This window comes from Tachypleus tridentatus, chromosome 11 (assembly GCF_004210375.1).
Source record: "Tachypleus tridentatus isolate NWPU-2018 chromosome 11, ASM421037v1, whole genome shotgun sequence".
NCBI classification, from domain to species: Eukaryota; Metazoa; Arthropoda; class Merostomata; order Xiphosura; family Limulidae; genus Tachypleus; species Tachypleus tridentatus.
This window is the reverse complement of record NC_134835.1, coordinates 16,923,411-16,946,591: the sequence shown is the minus strand read 5'-3', so window position 1 is coordinate 16,946,591 and position 23,181 is coordinate 16,923,411. Positions and strand designations below refer to the sequence as shown.

The following is a 23,181-nucleotide window of genomic DNA, read 5'->3' as shown; positions in this document are numbered from 1 at the left end:
GTTATTGATAAGAAGTGTTTGTATATGTCCTACATACTGGTGATTACACTGTATAAGATAAATAATATTTTGTTTCACAAGTGATTTATTCAGACATGTTTTCATTGTGCTTGTCAGAAAACAAGTCAGTGGTTTTTATGAACTTGCAGGTTTGACTACAGGCTTTATTGCATGGACAACAAACACTTTTGGGTGGGACGTAATTCACTTTTGTAAGAACAAGGATATATTTTAGAGTTCTGCTTTTTTATCAGAAGGAAACAACAGAAACTTCAGAAATATCTGTTTAAAATGATCGTTGAGGTGTAAAAGATTGTTGTTTTGAAACAACAGAAACTTCAGAAGTATCTGTTTAAGATGATCGTTGAGGTGTAAAAGATTGTCTTTTATCAGAAGGAAACAACAGGAACTTCAGAAGTATCTGTTTAAGATGATCATTGAGGTGTAAAAGATTGTCTTTTATCAGAAGGAGACAACAGAAACTTCAGAAGTATCTGTTTAAGATGATCATTGAGGTGTAAAATATTGTCTTTTATCAGAAGAAGACAACAGGAACTTCAGAAGTATCTGTTTAAGATGATCATTGAGGTGTAAAAGATTGTCTTTTATCAGAAGGAGACAACAGGAACTTCAGAAGTATCTGTTTAAGATGATCGTTGAGTAATACAGATCGTTACAGTAATAGAGAACTATAATAGTTTATCAGGTAGTGCCGGTAATAATTCTGAATATTATTATTATTAGTAGTAATTATAATACCTTTTGAAAATATAGAATATTCACTATTTCTAGCTGTTGTGGAATAATGTATTCATTAATATCCTGACATCAGAATTAAAACAATAAAGATATTTGTTTACTACAATGTACTACATTATTATTCAAACTAATGTAAACAATATTTTTATTGTTTTAGTACTGTTACTTGCCAGAATCTTGAAGGCACATGATGTTAAGACCAAATACATTCTTCACTAAAGTGCAAGAAACCCAAGAAAGTTTATGATGACATGAGGAATCTCATAACTTCAACCAATATCAAAACATGAACAATGAGTACCAGAGATGATTTCTAAAACAAATCTCTCGTGAGAAAAAAGTGTTTTTTCCTTTGTAACGGTATGAATGACAGGGGTCACAAATACGAATTTTGGCAAAGTGGTATGGTGGATGCAGTTACTCTTAGGAAGTTTAAAGTAAGGCTTCATAAATATCTGAATTTATCTGAATACTGGCATTGGGCATTTTATTTTTAATAATTTTATGTTAGTGAATAGAACAGCCTAAATGATCCAATAGGTTCATTGTTATCCTTATAAATATAAATAAACCGTAGTTCAGTAATTTTATATTAAATGAAGTATAATTCAGTACATTAATTACTACGTAGTCGTTTACTGCGTAAAGTTTTTCACTAATAGTAATACAATTCAAAAATATTAATTCAACTCAACTACTGAATCAGTTCATACTTCCGTAAACTTGCGGATGCGACTTTGCATTATTTTTACCAAACAATCCAAAAAAGAACATGCTAGAAATTAATACACATTACTTAATGTAATTAAAATATTATTCTAGTATAATTTCAAATGTATTACTATTATACCTCAGCAGGAACTTAGACTTTCAAAATTACTCTCACAACGACCGATACTAACTCTTCAAAACACTGAAATACCTGATTTCCTTGTGATATACACTGACCTCTGTATACTATAAAGCAAAACATTCTAATAATCCAAAAACAACAATGGCGTCAATTTTATTTCAAATCTTCAAAGTTTTGTGAGGTGTGCATAGATGAAAGAATGGTCAATAAATTACTTAAACTTTCTGATTATATTAAGGTCTTGGGGTTGCTAGCTGTGAAAAGGATACTGCTGATTTAAATTAGGATTTAGATCATTTAATGAGTTAAGAAAATAAAGGGCGTGTCCCACTGGTGCAGCATTAAGTCTACGAATTTAAAATGTAAAGTCAAGGGCTCGATTCTCCCCAGCAGACACAGCACGTATCCTTATATGTATTTGCTAAAAAACACGTACAAATAAATAGCCGATGGATGTTAATTATAACAAACGCAAGATAAGGTACGTGGATTCTCTTATTTGAATCATAAGTATAATTTTGATAGAAATAATCTTAACAGTGTAATAAAGAAAGGTAACTTGGTTGATCAGTCTCTTAAACTATCCAAGCAATATACTGTTGCTAATGTTAATGCAAATTGGATCTTAAATTTTATTTACAGAAGTACTAAATACAAAACTAAAGAAGTTATAATTTCATTGTATATGTAACTGGTTAAGCAAAAAGTGAAATATTGTGTCCATGCCTGGGACCCTTATCTGACGAAAAGTATTGAAATGTTGAAAAGGGTCCAGAGAAGGGTTACTAGAATGGTGCTTGGGAAGGTATGCTTGTTATATGAGAAGAGATTAAGATCTTTGAAACTGTTTTCTCTGGAAGAAAAGAAGAGTTAGAGGGGATCTGGTTATGGTGTTTAAGATGAGGGACTGATAATGTTGATGTATAGTCATTTTTTTCATAATTAACAGAGAGAACAGTAGAAGTAGTGAACACAAATATAAATTTTGGCAAGGTATAAATCATATTCAGCTAAGGCAGTTTTATTCTTCAACAGAGTAGTTATCTTCTGAAAGGGATTTACTTCGGATATTGTGGGGGCAGTGAATACAAGTGAACTTAAGATAAACTTTGATAACAATATGAATGATAAGAGCTGGCTTTAAGTGTTTTTTTCGTTATTATTATTTATAATTGTCTAGTTTGGAGGATAGGATAGCTGAGGCGGACCAACAGGTTCTTAGTTGTTAGTAAAGAATTAAGTTATGTTATTGATAATGGTTTATCGCGCAATATTAATTTGTACAATTATTAATGTGTAACAACTAACTCAGGTTTCCACAAGAGTTTTGAGAGTATTTTAAAACAATATGTTTGAATTTGACTTTTCTAAGAGTTATTAGCCATTGTACAATAGTTCAGAAATTTTAAAAATATACCACATGAGATTAAAACTTAAAAAAAAAACTTTGGTGAATTCCTATAGCATCAAGGTATTTTTAAGGATAATAAAGATTGGATTAGACCTCAGTGTACGCATCAAGCATAGGGCATAGTTATCTTCAAAATCATTATAAAGATTTTAGTCCACCTCGTATTCTAGATCAAAGTTTATGTTCTGTTGTTTTTAACCTTTTTCTCACGTTTTTGCAGTTAAAGATGTAGCATACCAACCATCTTCTGTCCAAAATGGGTGAATTTTGTTAGGTTAATGGCAAGGCATTCTAGTGTTTTAATGTAGAGATCATTCTTAGGATGGAGAATACCACAAACAAAAATAGACTTTTATATTTTACTTTTTACTCTACTAAGTTAGGTTGAAATATTGTAACTATAGAGCTAGCGTTCATTTAAATACTACTCAGCTTCCCATAAATAAATCCATGGAGTCGTAGTTTCTTTAAATAATGAGCTACTTATCTCATTTGGACTTAGTTTGCATTTTTAGTTGTTTTTTTCATCTAAATGGACTCAAAGACTCATCCCTATGATATTGTCCTTTTGGTATCATCATCTGTAATATCCAGGTTTTCCTCTTTCTGGTATCTTTTTGTAAGGGTACAATGTTTTTATTCCATAAAAGCTTTAGTTTCTGAAACTATGCTCTTTTTAAAACTTAAACACTTATTGTGGTTTGTTCCCTTCATTCTGTGTAAAAAAAGAATCTCTAACTAAATATTTTAGTTCTTCTATACTATTGTCAGAGGGAGATGATGTTATAACACTACGTAACAGATGACACCGTGGTTTTATGACGGTGGATTTTAGTTGTTCGTCTGTGACGTTAATGGATTTTAGTTCCTTCTACAACTGAAGAACTATCTTTAAAATGTTCATTTACTTTGTTTCAACCTAATTCCGATATCTTTGCCCATTATATCATCTATACATTGGTCACACACCAACAGATCTAGCATTATAGAAAAGTCATACAGATGAAAATAATTAATCGTATCTCTTCAAATCTTCCACTTATCTATCTGAGGTATTCTATTCATTCTATACCAATTCCAGAACCTTGCTCTGAATACTTCCTTCTGTTGTATCATCTCAAACCTTTTAGAAATGTCAGCTGCTAACGCTTGATAGTTATCATAAGTCTCAACTGGAAGGTTACTTAATGTCTCAAAGCTAGTCATTCTAAATGGTAAGTAAGATTAGAGGCTCGTTTCTCGCTATTCCACTCACTCACTTTGGAAATTGTTCTGAACTGAGTCTGGTACGAATCCCGTGTTATCTTTCCATCACAGTTTCATTGGTTTCTGGATTGGCCAATGTTGAACTACCCAGCTAAATTCTGAAACTGGATTTTGTAATTTCATGGCTGAAGTTGTCTAGGGGAGTATTTCATTACAGCTGTCACAGCAGTACTGGTAATAGACGGGGAACAGATCAGGAATGGAACTCTAAATTCGATTTGTTTGAAAATCTGTTAGGTCCTTGTGATTATAATAGACCAAAATAACAGCCCTTCCTCCATCTTCTGACATTATGGTTGAGAGATACAACTGCATAGCGTTAAATCATATAGCTTTATATGTGACTAAACATTATAAAACTGCGATTCAAAATTTTCTGTTACTATTGAGATATCATACATTCATAGTTGAAACTACCAGCAACTTACCATCACAACTGATGTTTGGGAGATAACTTAAAGTGTTATTGAACCTTCTGTACTCTCATTTGAAAAGTAGTCACTGAGAATATGAATAAGAACATTATCGATTGATATAACTGACTATATTCGAGAAAGACTTAAATCAGCTGAAAATGAAAAGTCACTGTGATGTTAATTCTGAAATAAGACACGATATGGTTGTACAATAGGTACCATAAGTTAATGTGAACTTCAAAGTTAAGCAGGCGCTGAGAAGAACCATATGTTGTGCTAAAAACAATAAATGATATGGTTTACAGAAACAAGAAGGATATACAATTCAGGAAACTTGTTAATGAAACTCCAACCCTATGAGGAACTCGTATTTTCTCTCAAGATTTCCTCTAAAAGATAATCAAGGATAAAGTTGCCAGTGTATTCACTAAACCACCCACCCAGGCCCCCTAATATTTTTTCATTTATTTTTTATGTCAGGAAGGAGAAGTGTTATGAATTATATCATTGGTGTTGCAATTTTGGTGTTAACTAGAGGACGCACGACGTTAAGACTAGGTACGTATGTAAGAGTTGGCCTAAAATATTGTACACTGACATCACGGAAACTTAAAGACTTTGCGAAATGTCTAGAACAGGTAATTGAATATAAGTGTAATAAGCTAATCGAAAAGTTAGCTTGTATTGGTGAATAGTGAACGAGTGTTGGAAAATAAGTTGTCTCTAAGCGTGAAGTATTTTTATCACTCTTAATCGCCGCGCATGTTCAGTTACTCAATCGGTTAATAGTGAAATTTTACAAGTAACATTTATGTTAGTATTTCCATTTGAACATAGTATATAAACTTATGGCTACCACTTATAACGTGTATAAGCTTGTAGAATTATTAAGGCGGTAATAAACTAATTTGTCATCGCTACACGAATTAGACGTCGAATTATTTTCACTATATAATTGAAAATAACCCACAAAGAGAGAGTAGCGTTACAACAATAGTTTAAAATAACCCACAAAGAGAGTAGCGTTAAAACAATATTTTAAAATAACCCACAAAGAGAGACTAGCGTTACAACAATAGTTTAAAATAACCCACAAAGAGAGAGTAGCGTTACAACAATAGTTTAAAATAACCCACAAAGAGAGAGTAGCGTTACAACAATAGTTTAAAACTTTTTCGAAGAGTACATCGAAGTGGTATCACTGAAGAACAGTCCTACACGTACACAATTCTATTGGAGACATTTTTCAGACGTAAGAAAGTCTTTTCTCATTTGTAACAGATTATTAAATTTAAAATATGTATATGAACGTAACAAAAAACATCTCTATTTATTTGTACATTTATCAGGTTCTCTGACGTTTCACACAGAGGAGTCAACAAAAGAATGTCATTTGCGGCGCAGACATTGAAATTAACATAAAGCAACAGCAACATAAATCACTTACACAATGTCTTGGAAAACTGCAGCCATTTTTGTCAAAACACGCTTTTTTAATATAAACAAATTTATTGTTCTATATTAAATTAGAAGCAAGTTTTAATTCCTTTATGTCATTTGAAAGAAATTCTTATTAAGATTTCTCTGCGAGGTTACTTTCAAGTTACATCTATGTCTTCAGAAGTTATAAGTGAAATTGTAGGTTCATACACTGACATTTCCAAACCTGGCAGAGCTTGGTAGATATGACACTCAACTCGCAACCTACGGATCGTGGGTACGAACCTCCTTCACCAAACAAGCTCGCCCTTTCAGCCCTGGGGTGTTTTAATGTGAGATCAGTCCCACTATTAGTTGGTAAAATGTAGCACAAGAATTGGTGGTGGGTGGTTTTAACTAAGTGTCTTCCCTCCAGTCTATCGCTACCACATTAGGGATGTCCAGCGCAGATAGCCCTAGAGTAGCTTTATGCGAAATTCAAAACAAATCAAATCGTAATGACACTTTTATATAATAAGTATAGCATGATAAATACCGGATGTTTCGCAGATGTGTTCGTAAGAACCAATCATAGGAAGGCATTCAGCTAATTAAACATTGTACAAAAAACTAGCACAAGCAGTAGTCTTTCACATATCACTTAATAAATAAAAATAACATTTTAATTCAATGTACACTTTTTAGACACATACCATACCATTCTTAAGCACCTTAAAACTCATTCGTTCAATGTTCGATTCATGTGTCATAGTAACCTCGTGTTTGTTTGTTTTGAATTTTGCGCAAAGCTACTCAAGGGCTATCTGCGCTAGCCGTCCCTAATTTTGCAGGGTAAGACTAGAGGGAAGGCAGCTAGTCATCACCACCCACAACCAACTCTTGGGCTATTTTTTTACCAACGAATAGTGGGATTGACCGTAACATTATAACGCCCCCACGGCTGAAAGGACGAGCATTTTTGGTGCGACCGGGATTCGAACCAGCGACCCTCAGATTACGAGTCGAACGTCTTAACCCACCTGGCCATGCCGGGCAAAACCTTGTGTTAATAAAACTACAAAAAAATAGTAACATAATTTATTTCTTAAGAAAATCTTTTAGGAATGATTACCGAGTATCAATGTGTTATCATCTTTACAATGTTAGATTATATGTTCAATTAACTTTAGAGATTGCTGCAAAAACTATTAAGAATTATTTATACTTTATTTATACACAAAACTATCGCATGACATCCCAACAGAAGAACATGAAACTCACAGCTTCCTCCACTTGCTACAAGTCCCACTTTCCCGATCAAATAACGTCGATCATTTCCTAACCAGGAAAAAAGTTTCTTTCCTTAATAGGAAAACAAAAATATTTCTCTCATTCTGTACATCTGCTTCCACGACGTCTACTTTTCAATTGAATCTTTATTTTATAGGAAATAGAGAAAGGTTGTCACCTTTGAATGCCCGCCATTATAAACTCGTTCATCGGATATTTCATTGTGGATCCTCTGTACTCAAGATTTGTGAAATTCTAGTGCCGCGCCTAAGAAGTTTGATAAAATTAATTCGTAATACTAAAATAAGCACTGAAGCGTAGTGTAGTTTATTCGCAACACTTTTATAAACGCTTTCTGTTTTACTTCAAGTGTGATTATATTTTTCATGAAACATGAAAACGATAAATATAAAAAATGATAAAAATTAGAGAGTAGTATACTTATACTAGTTAGTTAAATAGTCAGTAGTATACTTATAATAGTTAGTTAAATGGTCAGTAGTATACTTATAATAGTTAGTTAAATAGTCAGTAGTATACTTATAATAGTTAGTTAAATTGTCAGTAGTATACTTATAATTGTTAGTTAAATAGTCAGTAGTATACTTATAATAGTTAGTTAAATAGTCAGTAGTATACTTATAAAAGTTAGTTAATTAGTCAGTAGTATACTTATAATTGTTAGTTAAATAGTCAGTAGTATACTTATAATAGTTAGTTAAATTGTCGGTAGTATACTTATAATAGTTAGTTAAATTGTCAGTAGTATACTTATAATAGTTAGTTAAATTGTCAGTAGTATACTTATAATAGTTAGTTAAATTGTCAGTAGTATAATCAATTACTCCAATTCTAGTTATACACAAGAAATATTTTACATTATAAGAAACAAAGTTCCAACAAACGTGTATTTATTACTAATGAAAATTAAATGAATATAAATGCTATGAGTTATAAGTTTATTTGTTTTATTAGAACAAAGTCGGCCCCGCATGGCCAGGTGGGTTAAGGCGTTCGACTCGTAATCTGAGGATCGTGGGTTTGAATCCCCGTCGCACCAAACATGCTCTTCCTTTCAGCTGTGGGGGCGTTATAATGTGATGGTCAATCTCACTGTTCGTTGGCAAAAGAGTAGCCCAAGAGTTGGCGGTGGGTGGTGATGACTAGCTACCTTCCCTCTAGTCTTACACTGCTAAATTAGGGACGGCTAACGCAAATAGCCTTTGAGTAGCTTTGCGCGAAATTAAAAACAACAACAAACCAAACCATAGGTATTCCCCCCCCCCAGTGGCACAGCGGTATGTCTGCTAGAAACCAGATTTCGATACCCATGATGGGCAGAGCACAGATAGCCCATTGTGTAGTTTTGTGCTTAATTCTAAAAAAAACGGTTATAAGTATTAGTCCTGTTATATTTTAAAACGATAGAACCTACTCGGACAAGAGAAGTAATGCTCCTACTTGTTTAAAGGAAGCTACACTTACGAAGATTCTATCAAACGTTTTGACAGTGGATCCACCAAATTTGTTGCAAAGAAGGTTGGCAGGCGATTTTAGTCTATAGATGCTTTGAACAATTTACCAGCAAGAAGGATAAAAGAGGAAACCTACCCCACGAGATTATAGGTGGGTGATTTGGATTTCCCTGGAAGACAAAACAAATACGTCTAATAATGTTTGTGACAGTTTCAATACACATGGCCTCACAATGTGAACAACGAACTATTTGGTGAAAGTTATTCATCAATGATTGGAAGCTAAGAGTTCCTAGAAACAAAACTTACTTGAATCAGACACAGAGAAAGAATACTTTGTATGGGTTGGAGCACATCACAATTTGACTATAGCTCAGTAAGCCACTGTAATGTCAAGTGATGGAGCAAGGATATCTGGATTAGATAGCGATGGTCTCAAGTATTTACGTCACAAAGACTTATTTCTAACATTTACTAAAGTCCCTGTGAAGCACCTTCCTAGTGTAAAGCCCTCTAGAGATACGTGTCTAAACATACATTGAGTGTATTAAGCTGCTAGAAAGTTCCAGAATTGCATAAAAGTACCATAAAGAGATGTTGGGAAGAAAACTCTTACCATCTCTAGAAGTTCTTTTGTTCATTTCCAGGTGAGTCCGTCTTTAAGCAGAATGGAATTTCTTGTCATATTGTAAGATAATGCCCGCAATGGTTTGGAGACAATGTTGTTCATGTTCTGAAGCGACAAAGAAACAGTTCTATCCTTATTGGAAAAGAAAAATCTTTGGTCACACCTTTAGAGACGTTTTACAAGTGTAAGCTGAGAAATAAAATTCATTTAGTTGAAAGTATAGTTACTATATGGTTCAGAGTGATCATTTGAAAGATATTCCAAACCTGATTGATTTAATACCAAAATGGCCTGGTGATTAATCCTTAAAAGGTGACCATCAGCAATTGATGCTGCTATACACAACATTACTGCTGTTTATGGGTTAAGGCACTCAACTTAGAATCTGCAGATCGCAATTTCTAATCCCGTGATATCAAACATGTTCTCCCTTTCAGCTGTGAGGGCATTATAATGTGATAGTTTATTCGACTATTCGTTGGTAAAAGAGTAACCTAAGAGTTGGCGATGGATGGTGTTGAATAGCTGTCTTCCCTCTAAATTAGGGATGGCTAGCGCAGATAGCCCTAAAGTTACTTTGTGCAAACTTTAAAACAAACCAAGTATAATGCCTAGGCTTGGATTTGAATGCAAGGTTTCCACATAAAAGCTGAGCACAATGACCACTACGACATTAAGTCTTTGTAATCGAATGTTAGCAAATATTTCAAATTCTTGGTGTAAACTATCAAGTTATTGTAATATTTTGTTCTACATAGTTGAGAGGGGGAAAAAAACATAGAAAATTATGCGTTTTACAAATATTATTCATTTATTAACGATCATGATTTCGCCAGTAAAAGACCTTGCTCTAAACGCAACTTAATAATTAAAAGTTATAAAAATACAGTTTAAAAATGTTATGGAAAATTCCCACTCGATTTTAATTTTAAACGTCTGCTTGAGACTAACCAATAAATCAATTTGAATGTTATCAACAGAGACTCGAGTTTACCCACAAAGGGAGTGTTACGAAGAGAGAGAGTGTTTTCTTAGAGCAAAACCACATCGGGCTATCTGCTGAGTCCGTCGAGAGAAATCGAACTGCTGATTTTAGCGCTGTAAATCCGTAGACTTACCGCTTTACCAGAGTGGAACTGTGAAGAGAAAGTGGCTTTAATTATATAGATATATTAAATATTATACAGTAAATATTATAAGATATTATAACAAATAGTAGTATGTACTCTAATCCCTAGATATTTAAAAATTTACAAAATATTTAGTAAGTTTATTTGTTAATGTTCAGAAAAGTTAAATATGTAATACATGGAAGTATGTATCATACAGCAACCATATCTTCAAACGGCAAAAGAAGGATACACTCAAACTTTTGTGTGTTAAAATTGTGCCTACTATTTGTTACGAAAAATTATAAACAGACAATTATGCAAATAATAAACATTATAAAGTGGTAATGATATTAATTAGCTTACCGGTATTACAGAAACAATTCGAGAAGTTAATATTTAGTACTCATTGTTGGCCTGTAGCCGTCGTAAAATTCTGCACAATTGTCTTGGATTACGCTTTATCAGTGATTATAGTAGGTTTGACCATCACATTATAAAGCCCCCACAGATTAAATGGTGAGCAGGTTCCATGAAGGATTTCAATCTCGCGACTCGCAGATTGACAGTCGAGTGCCTAACTAGTAGGCTGGAATTCAGATGGAAAAATCAGAAAATTATTTGTTATTCTGTGCTATTTGATAATTTTCTAACCCAGTTAATAAAATTCATATCTATTAATCTATTGTTTTCATGAGCTTAAAGTACTGATTAAACTATACAAGAAATTACAGATTATTGTGAAAAATAAAAATTGGGAAATTCCTGTTTCTCCAAAATTATATATCAGGATCTTAAAGCAACATTCCAAAATATGGGACTGTTCCGATTAAACTGGACCAACAAGTCATCCTAATATATCTGCTGCTTTGGGCCTAATGTGGCCATATTAGGCCTAGTTGTACTTACAATAATAATAAGCCTGGAAATTTAAAAGTATAGAGCTCTCAGTAACCCTGGTAAGGCCTGGCATGGCCAAGCGCGTAAGGCGTGCGACTCGTAATCCGAGGATCGCGAGTTCGCGCCCGCGTCGCGCTAAACATGCTCGCCCTCCCAGCCGTGGGGGCGTATAATGTTACGGTCAATCCCACTATTCGTTGGTAAAAGAGTAGCCCAAGAGTTGGGGGTGGGTGGTGATGACTAACTGCCTTCCCTCTAGTCTTACACTGCTAAATTAGGGACGGCTAGCACAGATAGCCCTCGAGTAGCTTTGTGCGAAATTCCAAAAACAAACAAACAATAACCCTGGTAAAAATATATAGTTTACGTATATTCTTATCATACTTCGTATGTTGTTATGAATGTTTCAAGATTCGGTAATGATAAAATAAATAGATAAATAAAAAAATACTTTTGTGTTGTAATATTCCATTTCTTTAGTACTAACATTTTCCACAAATATCATTAAGTAATGCCAACATAACGACCACAATAATTTTATTTCTGAATTTTAATCCAAGACAGCATTTAACAGAATTTAAGGCTAATATGTGTGAATTTAGATTTTAGAATATGCCCCATTTTGATTTTAAAATGCATGTACTGTAAAGTTATAGAAAGTGGTACTTAAAATGCTGTATAATTTCTAAATTCACCATGGTACTGTTTGCTACTTTCAAAGGATCATTCAAGAGGGGGCGTGTTATATATAGAACCAGTCCTTGTTATTCGTCGTGAATACGTTCTTGTGGAGTTTTAATATGAAACCTCCTGCTGAGATTCCTCCAACCAAGAGAGTCAGGTGTTCTTTAGCTGCTTTAAATGCTGGTATAGTTTCTTCCTCAGAAGCAATAAATGTACGAGAAGGAGTTTGTTTCCAGAAAAGACCAGTCTTGTCCACATTAAAGACCAATTGCCGAATGTATTCACCATCTTCTATTATGGCCTTCAATATGCCAGGGAATTCAGCCACTGCCTGTTGGTCTGCACTTGCTGTCTCTCCTGATATGTTAATGCTTGCAAGTTGCTGCGACGTTTAAAGCAGTCACACTGAACAAAAGACTTTTAATGTTTACTAAAAGTTTGCCATATTTTGTGAAGATAAATATATTATATCAAAAATTACAATATAGAAACTATAAAGAGGATAAAGTGGTTACGAGATCGGTCGAATCGCCAACTACGTGGCGACAGAACTAATATATTTTTATATAACGAATTAACGAAACGACGAACAATGAGATGATGAATAATAAGGACTAACTGTGTACAAAAGATTAAAATTCACGGTATGGGATAGCAAGTATATAGATTATTAAACTTATTACTTATAGGTCCCATTTAAAGTCGCTCAATACATTAACATAATCTATTTAGATATTTGTTAATACTATGATAATGAAGTAGCATAGTTTTTTTGTAGACATGTTATTTTAAATTATCTGTTGAAAATAATTCAACATCCAGTCTAGATAACGTTAATAAACTACTTTTGTTCGTTAACCTTTTTTAACAAACTTGAACACGTGTACAATGCCGTAAATCGATAAAGGCCTAGGCTACAAGTGACGTTAACTACCACAGAAAATTATATTTAATTTTTAACGTAGCCTCAACAACTAACATATTGAAGGGTAAGGGTTTTCTTTCAATCTTAAAAACTATTCCACATATCTCAAATGCTATTTTGATGATCTAGCTCCAAACATACTAAAACTTGACATCACATTCTTGGATCTTTTTAGGCGTTCTATGCCATTTACCTAACAAACTACATCATAGCTTGCAATACAACCCCTCTTCTTGGATTGGGAAAGCTTTGAAAACTTTTAATATAAAAGTAAAAAAATGCTACACTAAACTATCAATTCACCAAGTCTTTTTTGGTTGTTTTTTCTGAGGTCTATGGTATGCCTATGAGATTACATATTGTTTCTTGACTTTTTTTATCATACTGTAACTCTTCCAAGATAAATCAACCAGCGGCTCCAGCCAACCTTGATTAAACAATTGTAGTAGTTTTGAAAGGAAATCTAGGCTTCTCACAAAGTTGAGTTTCTATTGGCAGATTTTGGAGTTACTTAATTAGCTGTTCTCTCACCGCAATAAGATAGATTAAAGGATATTGTCTTAGCCTTTATAATCTTACGAATCTGATACGTTTTCTAACAAATGTGATTCAAGGTACCATTCATAATTTGAGTGAAGATTAATAAACACACAAAAGTTTTAAATAATTTCGTTAACGGATGTTGTGGATACAGTCTCTGTTTCCTGGTTAGGAACAACACAACTGCTTTGTGGATACAGTCTCTGTTTCCTGGTTAAGAACAACATATCTCCTTTGTGGATACAGTCTCTGTTTCCTGGTTAGGAACAACATAACTCCTTTGTGGATACAGTCTCTGTTTCCTGGTTAGAAACAATATACCTTTACTCAATTTTTTGAAATATACCATCATTATAATTATGTATTTCTTATATCTATCATTCTGTGGCAGAGGATCAAGCACATCAACAGAAACTCTTTTTACATCAGTAATGCTTCAACATAACAGTGCTTTAACCATCTATATTGTTTATTTCGTAAACTCTTCTATTAACACTAGAACTGACATGATTTATATAAAAAATCCTCATATCCTCTGTTGCATCTAACCAAGTAGAAGCACTCTCCTTACCAGATGCAGAGTCTTCTTAACATATAAGTGTCCAGACATTGGAAGATTTTGAAGATGACAAGAGAACCTTCGAGTGCAGAGACTGCAGAAGTACTATCAATAGATCTTTGTTTTCAAACAGTATAAAGAGATGTTGATCATTAAGGTCTTTCTCTAGTCAGAGGATAATTATTTATAAACTTGTATCTTTTACTTAAGAATCTTCCATACGAGTATTAAACAGCACTATTTAATCAACATTGATGAATGCCACGTCATAGACTATATTTTGCTGTATTTTAGGTTGGAATTCTCTTCTGTTTCCCCTTCCTTACTTATTCACACTCTTCATTAATGCATGGCCTTTGGGAAATTTGTTAGTATTTTCATGGTTTTATCCATGGTGATGTATGGTGTTAACATTCTACTCTTGGAATATTTGGAGCTGTCTTAACATTTAGTATTTTGTCTATAGAGATAATGATAAAACGACTCATGGCTCAGATAACACTTATTAGCTCCGTTTCTGCAGCATTCATTACCTTGGTATAATACACAACCACATGTTGTTTTACAAGCTTCTTTTGTAACAAAAACATTTCCACAACGTCACTGACATCTGTATCTGAAATGAGTGGATATGCGAGAGTTGGTTATACTAATACAGAAGTAATGTTTAATTCCTTCTTCAGTTTGTTACTGGATATGCCAGAGTTGGTTATACCAATACAGAAGTAATGTTTAATTCCTTCTTCAGTTTGTTAGTGGGTATGCCAGAGTTGGTTATACCAATACAGTAGTAATGTTTAATTCCTTCTTCAGTTTGTTAGTGGGTATGCCAGAGTTGGTTATACCAATACAGTAGTAATGTTTAATTCCTTCTTCAATTTGTTAGTGGGTATGCCAGAGTTGGTTATACCATTACAGTAGTAATGTTTAATTCCTTCTTCAGTTTGTTGAATAGTTGTTCACAATCAGCACTTCAGTGGAATTTATCTAGTTTCTCAATTGTTTTATGTAGAAGGTGAGCCATGTGAGAGGAAGATTCTTCAAGTTCACGATGCACAAAGTCCTCTTATTTCATGCAGGTGTCCTAGTAGTAGCTAACTGTGGTCAGAGACGTTCTTTAATGGCTCTGTGGGAGTTTTTCTCTGCTGACCATACGTTCCTGGAAATGTATCTGTTGATGGAATAATTAACATTACTTTTGATTTAGCTTAAGGTTCTCTTTGCTGAACCAATTCTAAATCTTCATTAGCATTATCAAAGATCTATCAATATATGATTCAGTGACCCAAATAGATAATGATGACTTCCCACAATGGTCTGTACCATTAATCATGATAATTTAGCAGAATCAATAGATAACCTAAAACATGACAAACTGTCACGGCTCAATTCTTACAATAAAAACTGCCACATTTTAGTATCCAGTCTTAAGATCTAATGTTAAAAAAACATTCGTGGTAGATGGAATATTTTTAGCTGAACATCGCCTAATAAAACTTCATGTTTTCTTGAAGTCTTGTTAATTCTTGTTTGCAATGTCAGAACTGGTTGGAGTCAAAGATTCATCCTCTGGATAATAATGTCTCTGGTCTCTCAATAGTTTTTTATTGATTCATCCTCTGGATAATAATGTCTCTGGTGTCTCAACAGCTTTTTATTGATTCATCCTCTGGATAATAATGTATCTGTTGTCTTAATAGCTTTTTATTGATTCATCCTCTAGATATTAATATCTCTGGTGTCTCAATAGCTGTTTATTGATTCATCCTCTAGATAATAATGTCTCTGGTGTCTCAATAGTTTTTATTGATTCATCCTCTGGATAATAATGTCTCTGGTGTCTCAATAGCTTTTTATTGATTCATCCTCTGGATAATAATGTCTCTGGTGTCTTAATAGCTTTTTATTCCTCGTAATTTCTTTCACGGTCGTCACCTTCAACATTCTAAATTATATTTGGAATCAAAGTTCTATTTTGTTTTCAACAACATGATATTCGTTTTCTGACATCAATTATTTCGTTCTTTTAAATTAATTGTTCATAAATATAATAAATTACTTTCTTTTTCCTTGAACACTTGGACACTGTCGTAAAATTGCTGTAGCCATATGTTACAAATGACGTAATATAACTTAAAACAAATCATTTTACTTGAACAATATAACCACGATAGCTAATAAGCTGATTGGTCCACTTTCTATAATGAAAATCACTAGATATACTTTACCTCACATCCTTAGAACTTTCTAGGCATTCTGCACCTTTTTGGCTAAAAAGTAATAGCGTTGACAATCTATTTTTCAAAGTCAATATTAAGGTATATGAATATTATAGCAAACTAAGTTTAATTATTTAATTTTTGATTTATATAAATTAAAATCGCAAACAATGAAATGTTTAAGAAAAGGAAGACATTTTTGTTTCCACCTAGTGACATTATTATGTTTCTACAATACTTCAAACAGGAGCGTGCCCTACAGGGGTGTGTATGCTGTTACATATTATAATTAATATCAAACAATTGTTTGTTTAGAATTTCGCGCAAAGCTACTCGAGGGTTATCAGCGCTAGCCGCTCCTAATTTAGCAGTGTAAGACTAGAGGAAAGACGGGTAGTCAGTACCACCCACCACCAACTCTCGGACTACTCTTTTACTAACGAATAGTAGGATTGACCGTATTATTATAATGCCCCCACAGCTGAAAAAGCAATTATGTTTGATGGGACGGGGATTCGAACTCGTGACCCTCGTATTACGAGTCGAGTGTTTTAACCACGTGGCCATGCCGTGCCGTTTCGAACGCCTCTCTGACTTATTAAACTTAGAAGTGAATTAAATATTTAAATTTATGTTACACACCAACAAGATTGATACACACAATTTTCTTTTTTTAATACAAATATATTTTAATATACATACATAAAAACAAGCAAATCAATTCTGTCATGACATGGTCTCATCTCGCTTAAACTAGCTATCTTGGTCGGCCTGCACCGGTTACAAGCTGACTTCTTTCGGTTATGAAGATATTTAACGTGTTCATAGAAACATTAATGTTCAAAGTTAATTGACTGAAGTTGAACGGTTTGTAAAGTTCGAAATCTATAAATGTTCCTTGTCCAGTTAGGTAGTTTTCCGATTAATTAGCATTAACCACAATTATAGCTTCTAAGGCCTACAGCACACTAACTGTAGCTGTCCAATAATAATCTCTGTCTCTCGTTTAGCTGCTTCTATACGAATCACGCGAGTTTTTTTGAAGTTTCAACACTGTCCTAGCTAGCCCTTGTTCGTAAAATAAATATTGTTGATTCTTACCTCAAGAATCTCTAAAAATTTCGGGAATAGGCAGGACTTGCGCAATATACAGTCAAGAATATACGTCATATGCAGAAAATAAAACCATACTGAAACAAGCCAAGGTATATAAACGTATAACGGTGAATCCGATAGAATGCGGAGTCACAATGAGTTTCATTGTCCGTGGTGGGTAGAACACAAATAGCCCTTTGTGAAGCTTTGAGGTTAACTTCACAGAAGCCAAAAGAGCAAAGACAAGAGTGAAGCGATTTTTAAAAGATGTCGGATGATTGTTGACATTTACTGAAGGCACGCCTACTGGACCTTCATAAAGATTGTTGACATTTACTGAAGGCACGCCTACTGGACCTTCATGAAGATTGTTGACATTTACTGAAGGCACGCCTACTGGACCTTCATGAAGATTGTTGGCATTTACTGAAGGCACGCCTACTGGACCTTCATGAAGATTGTTGACATTTACTGAAGGCACGCCTACTGGACCTTCATGAAGATTGTTGACATTTACTGAAGGCACGCTTACTGGACCTTCATGAAGATTGTTGGCATTTACTGAAGGCACGCCTACTGGACCTTCATAAAGATTGTTGACATTTACTGAAGGCACGCCTACTGGACCTTCATGACCTCTGTAAAATGTTTGAAAAAAAAGATGCTACGTAAGTGAATACGAAGAGTATTTTGGAAAATAATTTACGACTTTCTGGTGTGATATAGCTCAAAGAAAGTGTAATTCATGTCGCTATATTCTATAATCTCGTTTGTACTTCAATGGTCGGTTGGTTGCTGTTAAGCACAAAGCTATACAATATGATATCAGTGCTGTTCCCACCTCGGATATCCTCAGTTAGTGACCAATTTTACCACGTTCAACCTAGTTTATAAAAAACCAACTTCTGTTTTCTAACAATGCACGTGTGTTTAGTTAAAACCAATAATTTGTTTTCTAATGCAAAAACAGTGGTAGTGTTGGTCTATGTTTTAGGCCCTGACTGTTACATAGTCACTATACACTAACATGAGTTCACGTTATAGTAAGTAATTAAATTATTTTATTGTATACGTTTTAGGTTGATATCCACAATTCTTTTACGATTCTTTTTAATGCTTTGTAAACTTTATTTTGGCTGATTGTTGACCAACAGTTATGTCACACAGAAACGTCACGGGGTATCATTATTTTCAGGTAGCAAAACTATAAACATAACAGCATCATATTTGAAGCTGTGGAGGTTTAGAGAAGGGGTCTTTAAACTACAGCCCGCGACTTCGGTTTATCCGGCCCGCCATAGGTTTATTAAAGTAATAATATAATTTTATAATATAAAAACAAAAAATAAAATGTAATTGAATAAAAGTAAATCTAGGTGCGATATATTTTTCTTCTATTTGCTGGAAAACGTCATATTACTTAGTATTATGTCATCTCACTTATCGATCCCAGTGCTCTAAAGCAAGCGTGTTTCTTTCCACGGCCACCCTGTGTACCTCACTGGGTGTCAGTGAATGCTGCTGTTTACTTTATGTTCGAGTTCATAGCTATTCCTGGTTATTATGTCAGGAAAAAGGAAGAAGAGAAAGGTTGGCTCTAAATGTCGTGGTGTTTTTAAAGAACAGTAAAGTGTGAACTACTTCGTTATTGAATCACGTAACAAAGCGTTATGTTTAATATGCAAAGAGATTATTGCAGAGCTAAAAGAATACAACATTCGTAGACATTACCAAACCAAACACTAATCAAACTATTCTCAGTTCACAGGCAAGCTACGTTGAGACAAATTCTAAACCTTGAAACGTAACTTATCGTCACAACAATTTTTATTTAAAAGGAAGAAAGTCGAGAGTAAAACTGCAGTAAGAGCACGTTTCGGAGCAGCACATCTGTTAGAAAACCACTTACCGATGGTGAGCTAATTAGATTATGTATGATTGAAGCAGCCAAAGAAATGTGTATAGAAAAAGTAGACTTATTTAAAAGTATAAGCCTTTTGGCGAATACAGTTGTTCGTAGAGTCGAGGACATTGGAAGCAATATTGCGTCTCAGCTGAAAGACAAGGCTAAAATGTTCGCGTGCTTTTTCATAGCGCTAGACTAGTCAACACATGTGTCTGATACTTCACAATTGCTGTTGTTTATTCGCGGAGTCAATATTAATTTTGAAGTGACTGGAGAATTAGCTTCTGTGCACAATATGCGCGGAACATCCAAAGATCGTGTCATTTTCAAAGAGGTCGAAAAATCACTGACTCAGTACAACCTGGAATGGAAGCAGCTGGAGTGCGTTACAACAGATGGTGGTAAGAACAAGTGTGATGCACGAATTAATTGGGCACACTTACAAAGCTGTTGAAAGTGCGGGTTGTACCACGCCTATGGTTCTTCACTGCATTATTCATCAGCAGACACTGTGTGAAAAATACCTGGATCTGTTATGTGTCATGGAACAAGTAGTTTCAACAGTGAACTTCATTCGCTCTCATGGACTCAACCATCGCCAGTTCCGTGAATTTTTGTCAGAAATAGAAGCAGCATATCCCGATTGCCCTACCACTTTTCAGTTCGATGGCTTAGCTGTGGAAAAGTTATATCGCGATTTTTTTAGGTTAGAACTTAGATTGAGATTTTCGTAAGTAAAGAAACCATCCTCAACTGATACTCACAAACACTGAATGGCTTTGGAAATAAGATTTTTTGGAGACTTGACCATATAACGGAAAGAATTCAACCTTAGACCATAAGGCGAAATCGCGTTTCTCTGCGATAGGTACATCGAGGAGAAAGCATTTTGGCAAAACTAATTATTCTTGAGTCCCACTTGATGAGGAGTTGCTTTGCACACTTTTCATGTAAAACGTTTAAGCACAAAGAAAAAACTTTACCACGCAGGTTTGCACAAGGTATCCTTTCTCATCTGAAACTACAGCTCAGGTTTACACAAGGTATCCTTTCTCATCTGAAACTACGGCTCAAGCAGCGTTTTGCTGGTCTTGATGGAAGTCTAATAGAAATAAGGATCTTTCAAAACCCATTTGATTGTGTTATTGATTAACTGCCACCTGATTTTCAAATGGAAGTGATTGATCTGCAATCTAACGACATGTTGAAGGATAAATACATAGAATGGAAACTGACAGAGTCCTATAAATGCCTTCCAAGTGATCAGTATGTTCATTTAAAAAACTTTACTCGTAGACTCATTTCGGTTTTTGGCACTACCTATTTCTGTGAAGAGATTTTCAAAGACGAAGTACGTGAATCTAGTTACAGATCAGCATTATCTGATGAGTATTTGTAATCACTTTTGATGATAGGAAACAGTAACTTTGAACCTCAATTAACCAATTAGTAACTGTCATAGAATTCACCACGATGAAGACAAACTTCACGTTCAACAACCACAACTATATACAAACAAATGGCTTAAGCATGGGCAACCCAGTATCACCAGTTCTAGCCAATATTTTTATGACACAAGTTGAAACACAAGCAATTAACACAGCATTACATCCACCACTATACTGGTACAGATATGGAGATAACACGATTGTGGGATTCACATCTACAGAACACACACTTAATTTTTTCAATCACATTAACTCTATACATCTCAACATTAACTTCACATGTGAACAGGAAGAAAGTAATCAAATACCATTTCTTAACCTCAAAATTGCAAGAACCGATACATAATTTAAAAAGAAATCCACCGAAAAATCACACATACTGGACTATACATTCCTTAGGACTCAGCACATGAAACAAAACAAAAAACTCAACATACTAAGAAACCAAATAAACATTGCCATAAACCTATGCTCACCAGACAAAATTAACGATGAATTAGACAAAATAAAACAATACTTCATCAACATCAATAAGTTTCCTCCACAAACCGTAGAAAACATTATACGCACACACCTAGACAGAAAGCAAAATCAACCAACAAAAGTAAATATATCCCACGAATCAAAAAATCACGAAACCATGTACTGCTGCATTTTTGTAGAATTACATTTACAGAAGATCTTGAAAAGTCTTTTCTTCAGTTTTAATTGTTTAGTTATATTCCTATAATATCTCAGTATTGTTAAAATTGAGATTAAATATCTTTATATCAAAAAATACACAGTCTTTCATAGGGTGTCCTAACTTTTTCACATGACTGTAGGTATAAAAGTGTTGCTTTGTATTGGTTTATTTTAGGCTTGAGTCGTTGTATAAGTAAGGCTTCTTTAATTTAAGACGAAAAGAATAAAAACACACACAAAATAATAAATGATTTGGTATTCATCAACTCTATCATTAATACGCGACGTCATGCAAGAAATAACAGTAATCCGAAACCACGATTTGTTTTATTAAATAAATAAAAATAATTGTAACTTATTCACCTAGTTGACTTATCCTAAAAGTGTTAAAATACTAAACAGTTTATGTTTTTGTATGTTATATATTCAAATGATCAATGACCTTTGATGACGAGGAACCCACTTTTAAATAATAATAAATAAATAATGTACAGTATGGAATGAAGAGGTCACGTGGCCGAAGATTGCTCAACAGCTCAGTAAGGGTGTATCAACACCTATGGGTGTTGCTTTAGAGTTGGATTGTGGAATCAGACATCTTGTATTATTTACTGATACGTTGTTTTTCGTGTATTTTTGTGACAAACCTTCTGCGCTCTGCTGTTCTTGTAAAAGCATTGTCATGTTGTTCCTAACAAACAACACTTGCCAAGCCGTTCGATATGCATAATGTAAGCTGTGTTCGAAACCAGAAAACGTGTATTTCTTCTTGCTTTGCCTTAAGGTTTCTAAAACTATAGATCGTTGATTGGCCTGACGTGCAACTACTCACTGTTTTTACCACGTGAAATAATTAATCCATCTGCTGATGTTGCCAAAGGTAAAAATAACCGAAAATAAATACCAAACGAAAGTTTCCCCGCGTCATGTGTTATTAACAAACTTTATCGTTGGTGTACAACTCTTCACCAAGAAGCAATAGAATGTTTGTTTTCTGTTAGCTTTTTCCGCTAGTGAAGACACAAATATTGCTCAGTTTTTACGTAATTATCAAGTAGAAATGTAGATATTAATAAAATAAAAGATAAACAACACAACGTTAAAACCGATACACAGTTAAAACCATTTCTAAAATGGGAACTTGACATTTAGAGACCACATTCTAGGAGTGATTTTAATCGGGTATTGATTTTATATAGATATATGTTTGTTTTTTCGTTATAGAAAATCTATATCGATCTATCTGCTGTATCCACCTGCAGGAATCAAACTCCTGATTTTAGCGTTGTAAATTCGTAGATTTACCGCTGTCCTACTGAAGGATCTGTCGATTTCAAAACTGTATATTTATTAAGTGTTTTAAGATTATATGTATCAAGAAAATAACATCTATGCATTAAATAATCGTGTAAATCTGATTTCGATACGTATTTTAATAATAGACATTTCTATTAATCGCTCAGTAAATAGTACGTGGGAAGGAGAAAATGCGAAAATAGGGTCCTGGCAGTCGTAATACATTCATACTCCATGACGTAAGTTTTGTATCAGCGGTAAACCTGAGGACTCATACCACAGAGGACAACTACATACTT

At 34.1% G+C, this 23,181-nt stretch overlaps 1 protein-coding gene across 2 annotated transcripts in view; it reads right to left on the bottom strand.

The window, feature by feature from the left end:
- The window catches only part of LOC143231710 (charged multivesicular body protein 1a-like), a 52,252-nt gene extending 50,543 nt beyond the window's left edge, over window positions 1-1,709 (bottom strand). Inside the window, exon 1 of one of the 2 annotated variants that reach the window (XM_076466316.1) lies at window positions 1,610-1,709. The gene's annotated coding sequence lies outside the window, so the exon portion shown is untranslated. The remainder of the gene's footprint in view (window positions 1-1,609) is intronic. The other variant, XM_076466317.1, reaches the window with a different exon arrangement.
- Window positions 1,710-23,181: the final 21,472 nt, after the last annotated feature.